Source organism: Dasypus novemcinctus, chromosome 10, assembly GCF_030445035.2.
Source record: "Dasypus novemcinctus isolate mDasNov1 chromosome 10, mDasNov1.1.hap2, whole genome shotgun sequence".
NCBI lineage: Eukaryota > Metazoa > Chordata > Mammalia > Cingulata > Dasypodidae > Dasypus > Dasypus novemcinctus.
This window is the reverse complement of record NC_080682.1, coordinates 94,191,798-94,203,910: the sequence shown is the minus strand read 5'-3', so window position 1 is coordinate 94,203,910 and position 12,113 is coordinate 94,191,798. Positions and strand designations below refer to the sequence as shown.

The following is a 12,113-nucleotide window of genomic DNA, read 5'->3' as shown; positions in this document are numbered from 1 at the left end:
ACTGATCCTTTTCCCTCTAGGTCCTCTGATCTAGAGCTATTCACTGATAGCTCTCAAGTGGCTCAGGACCTTGAGGAAGATAATCTATTTCTTTTATTATTTCCTTTAACGTTTGAATCTGCCTACACTTTGTCCCCATGTGTTTCAACAGGGATTTACTCCTCAAAAGCCTAAATCAGACTGATGAAAGGAGCACTGTAATGACCAGGCTATAGACTAACAAGTAGAAAAACTTGTCCAATAGACCAGTCTCAGATTAAGAAAGAGGTAGACTTTGAGGAATTTGATTTGAGAAATTATTAAATTATTTTTTAAATTGCTTCATATACCTGGAGATGATCCCAGTATCCAGCAATTAGTAAGAGTGCAAATCCAATAAACTGAAAACTGAAAAGATTCTTTGTTCATCTCTCCTGTCTAGAAAGGTACTAAGAAATCATAAATGCAGCTTTTGATTTCTGGCATAAGTATCTAAGAAACATTTGAAAGTAACTGGACAAATATCAGGAAAAAATCTGACTTCTAGGTACAAATATTTCTTCTACCACTTCCACCACTAACTTCATGAGAATGAAATTTAACAGGACATGTGAAAACACTATGCAGAATGCAAATCACTTAGCATGTGGTCAACTGATAATTGCCTTGTATTCAAATACTTTCATACCATTAATAGTACCTGTGATATGCCTCAGAGTTCCATGTCATATTTTAAGACAGAATCTATTCATGACCAGGCTTTTCATATGGACTGGGCATCCCTGCACCATTACATCTGTTTTAATCCCTTGTGTAGGCCTAGTTGTCTTTTCCAAAACATTTCTTCAGTAAAGCAAAGAGTCTCACTATTAGCTAATTTCCAAATAATTAAAACTAAGCACAATAAACATATGACAACTGTGCAGCCAAAATATTAATTCATATTTGTTACATAATAGTTAAAATCAAGAAGTAAATAAATTCCTAGCCAAGAGGAAGAAAGCCAGGATAAATATTGGTTTCTAATCAATAATAATAACAATATAAAAATGAAACAATAATGTATAATCAGAGGCTACAGAGGGAACATTTTCAGATTGAAGGTGCACATGAGCAAATTTTGTGTGTATTCTTCGATGTACAAAACAGAATTAAGAAAGTTCAGGCCATGTGAGTACAATTATGTGGAGAGAAAGATAAAGGATAAGTTCGTGCTTGGGGTGGTAGAAGGCCTGGGCTGGAAAGAAATGTTTCACAAGTAGTTGGGATGAGTTTCCTCCATATATCAGATGAGGAGGATGTCTGGGTCAGGTAAGATCCCATTGTCCATGGTGACAGCACAGTTGGTTATAGATCCAATACAGGTAGAGGCTGAAGAAGTGTGAAATTGTCAAGGTTTCATAAAAGACTATGTAGAGGCAAATTATTTCCCTGAAGATTGACATCTGGTTCTGCTCAGATGGAGTTAAATGACTTCTTCTATTTCCCTTGACTTTGATCACTAAAGAAAAGAGATTCACAGAAACACTGGGGTATTGGATAACATGAAAAGAAGTTAAATGTGCAAATGTGGGACCATGGCACATGCTCTGTGGTGGTTTATAAGCTAGGTAATCTCTAGTGTCTGATGGGTCATGAGATCCACCTATCTTTCTCTTTAGAAAATCCTCCCCCCTTGGCAATTACCTCTTTCATGTATATCTACTGCTTTGAATAAAGTAGCTTAAATATTTTTTATTAGATGAAAGAAAAACTAAGAATGAAATAATTCCTATGTCTCTCTATTCCTCTTCTTCCTATATTTCATGTGTATCTCCATGTCTCTGTTTTTGTGCACTTTGTGTCGTCCTATGAAGCTGGCATCTCACCCGTTCTGTGATGAGAATCCTCATAGTGAATGATCAAATTTCCTTCTTATGGAGTTCACCCTTCCCTTTCTAGGATCGTATTTTGTATATACTAAAGCCAACCTCACATCTTTTCCAACATTCCTAAGTTTCTATTGGTGAAATATCCATTTTGATGAACTTATATTAGAGGTTGATTTTAATGAGTCATTTTCCATCCCTGTAACATCTATGTTTTCCTAAGAGACTGCTGGATACCCAAAAAGAAGAGAAAGAACAGGTAAAAAGGCACAAAACAGAAGACTATGAAGGGGCTTCTCAAGCTAGTGCTGCTCTTCTCATCCTTGCCACATTGTCCCTTTTTGGGACAATAAGAAAGCTAAAGAAAACCAAGGACACCTGTAGTAGTGTTTGTAATAACTTTTAATTCAAATGGTGGTCTACTGCAATGGCTGAAAAGTTCTGTTACATTTAGACCATAGCATCATGAACCATGCTTAAAATAAGGCCTTAATTATATCAAAAGTGCATAGAAGCACCTAGTGACCCTGAGGGGCTGGTGAACACTTATTGAGAGTTCAGTGCCTTGAGAGCAGTATTGTTAAAGTTAAGTTGGCACATGGCAGTGGTAGATACAATGGCATTGGAGCATATAGCAATTCTAAAGTAACACAATTTTAGGCTAGTCCAATCCTGGCAATACTTTCTCAGATATAGAAGGAGGGATAAACTCAAACATGTGGTAGAAAATACTGCAAAGTGATCAGAATCAAATCAGATCCCTTGGCCCTTCCTTGCCTTGTCTTGTCCAGAGCCTTGACTCACCCCTCTCCAAATGCAGGGGACAGAGAACAGACCTGAGTTCAGAGGTTTCACCTACTTCAAACAACCATATTGAGGGAAGAGGAAAGCGGGCCTCAATGAAGTTTGGCTTCTTGGAATCAGCTGGCACAGCAGATGATGCAGGAGCTTCAGGAAGCCATGGAATCAGATGACCTGAGGGTCTCGTCAGATCTGCCATGGAGCCCAAGTGGGTCCTGTCTTCCTTTTTCCTTTCCAGCTGCCGGGAGGGGGCCCAAGGCTACAGGTGCTGGAGGTAGACTCAGTGGCCCTGGACTTGTACCCAGAGGATGCTCTACAAATCAGACAGCCTTGCGGAGCAAGGGTGAGGGCAGCCTGCTGTTCAAGATGGTCAGCATTCTGCTATGGAGCAATGCTGGTCTCTGCTTGGAGCTGAGAACAGGCACAGTTGTGGAGATGTTCCTGCAATAACAGTTCTACCTGCAAGGCATGATAAATTCCAAGGTGATGCTGCAGGTGGTACACAACTCCCTGTTCTTCAAGTAGTTCTGGGAGATGACCACCCTGCTGTCTGCCCACTAGAGACCATCTTCAATGCTGATGTTAAGGCCACCTGCTTCCCTAGCAACTTCTCCAACACATGCAAGCTCTCACCTCAGTCCTGCAGCACTACATCTACTGAGTCTAAACCATGCTCAACTTCAAGATCCAGAGGTACTTTAATTGCATCATCCTCACCCCTCTCCACACTGTGACCACATGCCCTCCAAGCTCATATCATGTGGACTGGCTATCCCCTCAGCAGTCCACTCTTCTGCCACCAGTACTTTGCCCCTGTGGAAGGGCCGGGGAAGTGGAGGCTGAAGTTCCCACCAGCCTGGTGTCAACTCCTCCAGGGATGGTACCACTGGCCAAGACTCTGGGGCTGCTCAAATGCTAACCTGACCTCAGCTATTCCCAACTCTGTGAGCACTACAACGTCACCAAGAGAAACATCTGCAATACTAGAGATGAAGTACCAGGACGACTGGCAGAAGGTGGCTGCAGGCATCTCAGCCAAGCACTTCTTGCAGGAGAGCTTCCACCAGAGGTTCCTTGAGATCTTGTGCTTCACCTACTATGCATGAAGCATGGAGCAGCTGTGTTCCAGCACCTGCTGGGTCCTGACCCTCAGGAAAGCCCTGGTGATGGAGGAGAAGCTGCCCTAGGAGCAGGTGGCCAATGGGTTGAGGTGCCCTTACTGACGTAAAGTCCAGGAATGTTCTTTATGCAGTTGGCCAAGTTGTACTCACTAGCCCTGTAACTCTGCTTCAAATGCAGGTTCCCTGACATCTCTAGGTTTAACCACTACAACTGGCATTGAAAGACCCTGTCTTGAAGCTTGCACCAGGTTCTTAGAAGATGGGGCTCCCAAACCAGTATGTACTGGGGAAGAGGCCTTACTCTATAGGCAGGGTGAGGTGGGAGAGGAGGACATAGGTGGGGGGCTGCCGACCCTCCAGAAACCTCTGCCTCTGAAGATGTCCCTGTTCTGCTGGCGGAAGCATCTGGGCCAGGCTGCCCACATGCAGGTGCTGAGTGGGCATCTTGCCTTCTGTGGCTTCTGCTTACTGAGTCTGTCACCTTCTACCTTTTGGGTCTTCAAAAGTCTTGCCCCATGCTGGCCCAGAGGCCTATCTAAAATCCCACTGCACTCTTCTGCCCTGAGCAAAGGGGTGCAGAAGGCTGAGGGGAAGCTGGAGAAGGAAAGTGGCTGAAAGGCTGAAATGATACAGCCATGGAGGCCCCACCTGAGAGGGCCCAGTAGGTGGAGGCTTCTGTTGGAAAGTCTTCCTTGGAGGCTCAGGGAGGGCCTTCCAGAGAGAGAACCTCCAGTGTGTCCCTGTCCAGCTACCTTGTGGTGGCAATGACAGGCAGCAGGGACAACCAGGTGTGGTACTGGACATGATAGGCAAATTTCAAGGCTTAGGCAAAGCTGATCTTGCAGAAGTGCTTCTAGTTCAAGAGTTTCCCCTCCTACAAGGAGCTCAGCAGAATGTTCCCCATCACTGTCCATTCCACCTACTACATGTCTCAGTGAGTGCTCTATGATGGTCTCTCCCTGGTGGATGTCTGCTGGGGAAGAGGCTGGGAGTGTGGACAGTGTCAGGTAGCTGGGTTGTTTTCTGACCTGACCAGGATGCCCTTTGCTCCAGCTATCACAGAATCTGCCCTGGAGCCAGGAAACATTTATGTTGTTTCTTGGTTCCAGGGCAGGGAGAGACAGAAATCAAACACTTGGTCTCTTGCAGAGAGTTAAGGACAAGAGATATCCTCTTCAGCTGATTGCCATTTGAATTTTTATTGTGTTTTGGTTTTAATTTCTTGTTTTGATTTAAGTGGGTTGGCTGGAATGTATAGGGAGAAACATGGATGGCCTCTAAGGCAGGGGTTATTAACAAGAAGCTTGTGAGCTTGAATTAAAATAAAATAAAAAAAAACTTATTCTTGTGGGGACATGTTGGTGCGAGTGCAATATATTTATTAAATAATGAACTGAATAGTGTGGACTTAGTAAGGGGTCCATGTTTTTACATGCCTGGCAAAGGGGATGGTGGAACAAAAAAGATTAAGAACCCCTACTTTAAGGGAAAGCCAGAAGTCAGATTGTAGAGGGGCTGGCCTGCTTCCTTGAAGAGAATGTTGTGGAGGGGTGGGGAGGTTGGCATCAGGAGATGTGGTCCTGTTTGGGGGTAAGGGACCCTGAGTCTTTTCTTGCTGGTGCTTGGTTCATCTTTTATGAACCCACCCCTCAGTCCTCCACCAGCCTGCCTGGTTTTTGGGGACTCCTAACTTTCTGCAGAGTCTCTCTTTAGACCCCCTACCCCATCATCAGTAAGGGATCACACAACAGCTAGGCAGGCAGGAGACTGAATTGCATTGCCCAAGGGTAAGTTAGAAAACCAAAGAAATAAAGTTACATGGCACTCCCCTGCCTGAAAAAGAAAAAAAAAAAAAAAAATACAGTGAAGAGACAAGTTTGGACAGAGATAGAAAACAGGCCAACCAATTCTGAGCTGCCTACCAGCCAGTCACCATCCTCTCCCGCAAGCACAGATGTAGATATGTTTGTAACTATCCTGAAGAAGATTTTCCATAAAGTCTATCTCAGTATACACTGGATTGATGAGAGAGTGAATTTCATGTCCCTAAAAATTTTCAGAGGTCTTCTGCCTGCCTCTCTGACATTTTGAGGAGTCTGAATGAGACCAGGGAGGCATGGATATGAACTGAAGAGGAGACAGTTTTGTCACCAGCAGTGGTCATCACATTAGTTGAAGCATTGATAGGTGTTAGATAGAAGGGAACTTCAGCCAACCAACCATGCTGTGGAACAGCCAGACAATCGACATGTTTCTGGGCTACTTGGTAATGCAAGAGCTCCTGAGGGGCAAACACTGCTTGTCTAGCTATGTGCTAAAGATTAAGTGATTTAGAGGTCAGCCCAAGTAAGAGAGATAAGAATCAGTGTATGGAGAGAATGGAGCAATTTCCAAGAGATAAAGTGAGGAGGAGGGGAATATAGGGGAGTGAAAATGAGTCAAGGAGTGGTAGAAGACAGAGAAGGTAGGGTGGGAACCAAAACAGGATGGGGAAAAGGTGTCCAAGGTAAGGTGTCTCTGTGAGTAGGATGTTAAAGGAATCGGGTGTTCCCCTTGGACTCAAAGTGTCGCAGGTAGAATTTGAAATTCATGAAAATAATTCTTCACCAGTGACTGATTCACATCTAATTACAAGCAGGAGGTCTGTGCATGTGGAGCTGGGAGGGAGGGTCAGGAGTTTTATCAGCCATTGAGCACAGGTCCAGACTGTTAGTTCCTCTTGAGACTTAGTGTCTTATCTCTTGGCACATGCACTGTGGTCACCAACTATTCTCCTCCCAAACTCTGCATATACTGACACCTCCCTCTGCAGTGTGTGAAACAAGATAAACACCTCTAAGGACAGGAGCAGTGGCTAGTCTCTAAGGTCTCAGTGCGGTGAGAAGAAAGAGAGATTCTGCCACATAACCTTGTAAAGTCACTTAACTACTATGAGTTTTAGATTTCATTTGTAAACTGGAATTGACCAACTAATTGATAGAGTTTAGTTTTTGGAAGCTAAACTCAGAAATGATATTTGTGATGTGCCTGAGAGACACTGGTACAAAATATGCATTTAAAAATACATCCTGGAAAGCAAGTGTAGCTCAATGGTTTAGCACCTGCTTCTCATGTATGAGGTCCTGGGTACTATCCTTGGTATTTCCTAAAAAAAAAAAAAAATATATATATATATATATATGTATGTATATATGTATATATGTATATCTCTTTCATATATGCATTTTGACTATGTTCATTTTCATTAGTTTGTGACCCATGTCCAAATCTTGATCCATATCAAGGATTTCCTGGGCTTTATTGCAGCAGTTAGTAAGGCATCAGACGTTTTTCAAAGTTTCACATCTACCAAGGCAGATAGTCCTCTCCTCCAAATACCCAAGTAACACAAGCTTCAGTTGGCCTTTTGTTCCCTTTGCTCACAGAACTCTTTTTCTTGGCTTTTACCTCTGCCATGCAGATTCTTTGCCTTGTCAAACAGTTACTTAACTATGACTCAGCACAGGTAATCCATTCATGGTCCTTTCTAGCCTTCTGAAAACCCATCATTTCATGCTTTTATATATCCAGTCTTGTATGGAACTTTTAGAATTAGTCTGTGTGACCTTTAACATAACACTTCATCTTTCTGTGGTTTGGGTTGCTCATCTTTAAATAGGGATAGCAATAGTATCTACATTATCCGATTATTTTAGCAGTTATTAATATGCATTAATGCAGGTAATGCATTTAATGGTTCTTGGATTATAGTAAGTACTAGAGAAGTTTTAATTATTATTATTAGACATGTTGTATAAGAGTTCATTTTATACTTTAGCTGAGAAAGGAACTGGTCAGGCTCTGCCAAAAAAAAAAAAATCAGGACTTTTTTAAAAAATGCTCACAAGCACAATACTTGAAAGCATGCATGATATTCTAACACAAACACACTGAATTCCCCCAACTACTCTGTGAGGAAACAGGATATTAAAGAAATTTTAGTCCTATTTGTCAAAAGATTCTGAGGGTCTCAGGGATCAAATTACTCAAGGTGATATGCTTAGAAATTGGAGAAATCAGAACTTCAGCATAACCCTTTGGAAAAAACTGCACAGATCCACTGGTGGCTTTTACAGGCAAAAATATTTTTGGGAGTATAATGCTAAATTCACACCATGCTCCTGAGGTTTTGAGGATCTTACTCCTGAGGATTTTGGAAACTCCTGCCTGGAAACGTTTCCCTTTCTCATGGCTTCAATTGTCTGGTACAGCTCTCCATGAAGCCTAAATGTAGGTCAATCTGTGGGCCAGATGCTTTTAGGATGTTTTCTAAAACTGAGCATTCTGTGATGGGCCAACATTTACTGAAGTCTTTGAAGCAGAATCTGTGCTAGGGCTACTGGGCCACAGGATGTATATGGCCATATGACCAGGACCTGAACCTAGACAGATAGGAAAGATAAAGTCTTTAAAAACAGGCATTCATTTACTCATTCATTTATTCATATATATAACCTGAGCATCTACTGATTATCTAGTATTGCATAAAGACAATATGACAAAAGATGATATGCATATGCATGCATAATGTGGTGGTAGGCACAAAGTGATGTCCTATCAAATAGTAATTTCAATTGTTATTAAAATTAGGAAATCAAAGCTAGCTTTAGTATGATAGAAGCCATTATGTGCCAAGTGTAGCACTGTTAGGAGTTTTAACTCATTATATCTCAGTAAAACTCACTCCATGAAACAGACTCTTTTACATCTTATTTTTATGATTAGAAAAATGAAATTGATAGGCTAAGGAAATTTCTAAGTAAGTATCTGAATTTTTAAAAAACATCTATGGCATACAGAAGTTTTATGATGTAAACCTTTACTTTCCTATCTTTCTTAGAGTTAATCTATCTCTATAATGTGCTGTGCTTTCTACTGTAATGTTTCCTTTATTTTACATGCACAAATATGAAAATATTCAAAAAATAGCTTTTTATTGGATGGTGGCAGGGTATGTGTTTGGGGGGGGGCAATATTATTCCCAAAATGCTACACTAAGATATATGCTAGCCTATCTGCATTCTTCTCTTAGAGGAAATATAGACTAAGGCCCCAAAATGCCAAATATTATTAAAAGTGATCACCTTTTTGGCTATACTATAAACAATGGGGAGAAATGGGGGGATGTTTTCTCAGCATGTCCCCTGGGGACAGGGAAGTGGCAAAAGAGGCTTTGCCTTCCTGCCTCCAATCCTCTTTGTGTGAATTCACCCTTTTTTCAAACAGAGTCCTTCTTCCAACCCCCCTCTGTGGTAGCTCACTGAGTCCTGCCATCTTGTGGCTTATACTGCATCTGCAGGCTGCTTGTGTAGAAAGGCAAAAAGAAAATGAGACTATACAAATATTAGTGGTTACAATATCATGAATTAAAAGTAATAATAGCAAAAACCAATAATGTAGTTTTTATTGTGCCTGATGATCTCACTTTTTTAGTGAAACTTAAAGTACAGAGTTTAGCTTTTGAATGCTATGAGATATTAAACAGTACATCTTATGTTCAATGGCAAAATCTGGAACTGCTACAGTCAAGTGAGACAAAAATTTAAGTATATTATCCACAAAGAGCAACCTAAAGTGGCTGTGCTGCAGATATGAGTCAATTATGGAGAAAATTAAATTTAAATCCCCAGAAGGATGCTTTTCTTGAGATGTCAGTATGCTATTATTGAGCATTGAGATTTAGTGACAGAAAGCAACTATTCAGCTTCAATCATTTGTTCCATAATTATTTAATGACAAACTTTCATATGTTAGTAAGAAGAAGATACTGAGGATACACTGGAATATTTATTCTCTGAATTTATAAAGCTTATCTTTGAATGAGGGAGGCATAAAATTAAAAAAAAAAAATACAATACACAATGACAACTTTATTTACCTGCTATGAAAGAAACAAATAGGTTGGTCCAAGAGAGAATAAAATAAGAGGACTTAGATAAACTCTGTGACAAATGAGTACTCTCAGAGAAAGTGATAGTTAAGCTTAGATCTCAGAGATATGGAAGTTTAAAAAAAAGCATTGCCATATAACTCTTGTTTCTGGTCCTCTAGCTCAAAGAACTGAGACAGGGAAAAGGACCATATAACCATATTTGCAGCATTTGACTTGGCCAAAGGCAACTTGGAACCCAGAGGGACTGACTTTTCCAGTGGACACAAAGTGTGAGTGATCAAAATAGTGAATTGAGCCTTTGCTTGTGCTGGTTTTAGCTATGTACCATCATGGAGTTTGAAATAATAACCCTGTTGAATTATTCTACCCACACATTTCTAGTGTATCCAAGGACACTGGTCCATGATTATGAGGTTCACAGTTTGATGTTTATACCTTAGTCCTGATGACATCTTTTCCAGAAGTCAGAATTGCTCACATTGACCTTTTAAAAAATCAAATGTAACTATTCAGAAGAAATTTTAAATATAAAATTTACTTTCTGTGGCCTATAAAAGCCACCAGTTTGGCCAAGCAGTTGGCCAATCAATTGGACAAACTCTAAAAGTGTAATTGTAGCTCCTATAAAGGAAAGACAAAGTCATAGAGACAGAGGTACAACAAAAAATAATGGGAACTGTACTAAAATGTGCTGACATTGGAAATGGAGAGAACAAAACCCAAATGGTGAACAATGTTAAAAAGTTTTGAGAACAAGAGCAGATCATAAATTATTAGCGAGCCCACATTTGACTTGTTTTAGAGACAAACCTCAAAGCTCATAGATCAGTCAGTTTGATCAAAAAGTACAGGTTCAGGTATATGCTAAATGTTCTAATCTCACTTGTCTCTATAATTCACCAAGAATTGAAGCCACATTAGCTATACCTTTTTAGTCACTTAGCTTGAGTCTTCTAGAAAATAAATCTGAGGAATAAAAAAAAAATCCTAGGGCTAATGATTTATTAGCATATAGAATCTGAAAAGCAGCAAGGATAAGGGAAAAAGGGAGATAAATTGGGAAGAAGGGAAGGCAAAAACAAGTGATACATGTGGGCTAAGCACAACTTCACAAGAATACATGTGGAATGTGGCAAGGTAAGCCACCATTGTCTGAAAGCTCATAAAATAGAGTAGGAGGACGTGCCTGCTGGCCTCCTCTTCTGTCCTCTCTCTCACTGGTCAAATTTGTCACCTCTGGGTGTTGAATCTGATGCACTTTCTTATTGGGTTACCCAGTCCCTCCAGGTAAAAGCTAGGTAAGTCAGACTCTACTCCCTATGGCTTAGTGCATCATCTGAATCTAGAAATACTAGAGGTAACCAGGGCCATTCATGTTGACCCTACACAACTAGGGCCTTCAAAGGCACAATAGATGCTGTATAGAGGCTGATCCTTACCTTGGGGTTGCTAAACCAAGTTCAATAATGTTAAGAAGTTATGAAGTGGAAGTAATTGCTGCAGATTTCTACTGAGCAAGTAATGGAGAGTCCAGGATGCAGAAACATGGAGATGATGAAATCTGGAGAAGTATAGGTAAATAGGGCCCACTGTACACTTCTCTTGCCTCCATACTCATTAAGTGATATAACATTCCCATTTTTCCTACTCTAGAATGCTTTCTTCAGGGATAAGAATAAAATGGGTTTATATTGTAGATATGAAGTATATATTAGGCAGTTACATCATAATTAGCAGTTGACTTTGATAATATGGATGAGTAGACAGACATGCTTGGCAAATTAGTAATCATGGACAGGTCCACCATAAACCTAAAGACACAAGCTAAAGAATATGTGGCAGGCAATTATTAAGGTCAAGGATTCTCCTAGCCAAGGAAGGTATGTATGCTCAGGACCCTCATCAGGATGAGCCCACACGATCAGTGGTGGGTAATGATGTCAGGACTAACATAATTCATACAAATTATTGACAAAATGATCAGCACAGGCCAGGAAAATCATCTTTTATGGTTGAAGGAGTAAAAGAGATCAGAAAAATGCAACACATCAATTTTTAATATATTTTAGCAATTTTTAGAATTATTTGTAAAATAATATGGGAAAACTTGGATTAGAAAGGGAATTTGTAGAAAATTTTGAGTTTGTCACAAACTTCTTGTTTTTGTTTTATTTCCCTACTTCTTGATAAGTGTTTTTAAACATCAGCTGGCACATATCTTAAAAAATGAAGATACATAAATGTGTTATTCTATTGCTACCCTGCTCTGAAATACTTAAAAAATAGTTTCCTAACAGGATACTCTTCATTTAATGCCACCATGAAATTTAGTTCTGTAATATGGAGCCAAAACAGAATACATCCTACCTACTATCCTCGATCTATACTCCCTTCTATTATAAATGCATAGTT

At 40.3% G+C, this 12,113-nt stretch overlaps 1 pseudogene; it reads left to right on the top strand.

Annotated features, from left to right (window-relative positions):
• The first annotated feature begins 1,246 nt into the window (after positions 1–1,246).
• Positions 1,247–3,726, top strand: LOC101438151 (vertnin-like; annotated as a pseudogene).
• The last annotated feature ends 8,387 nt before the right edge of the window (positions 3,727–12,113 follow it).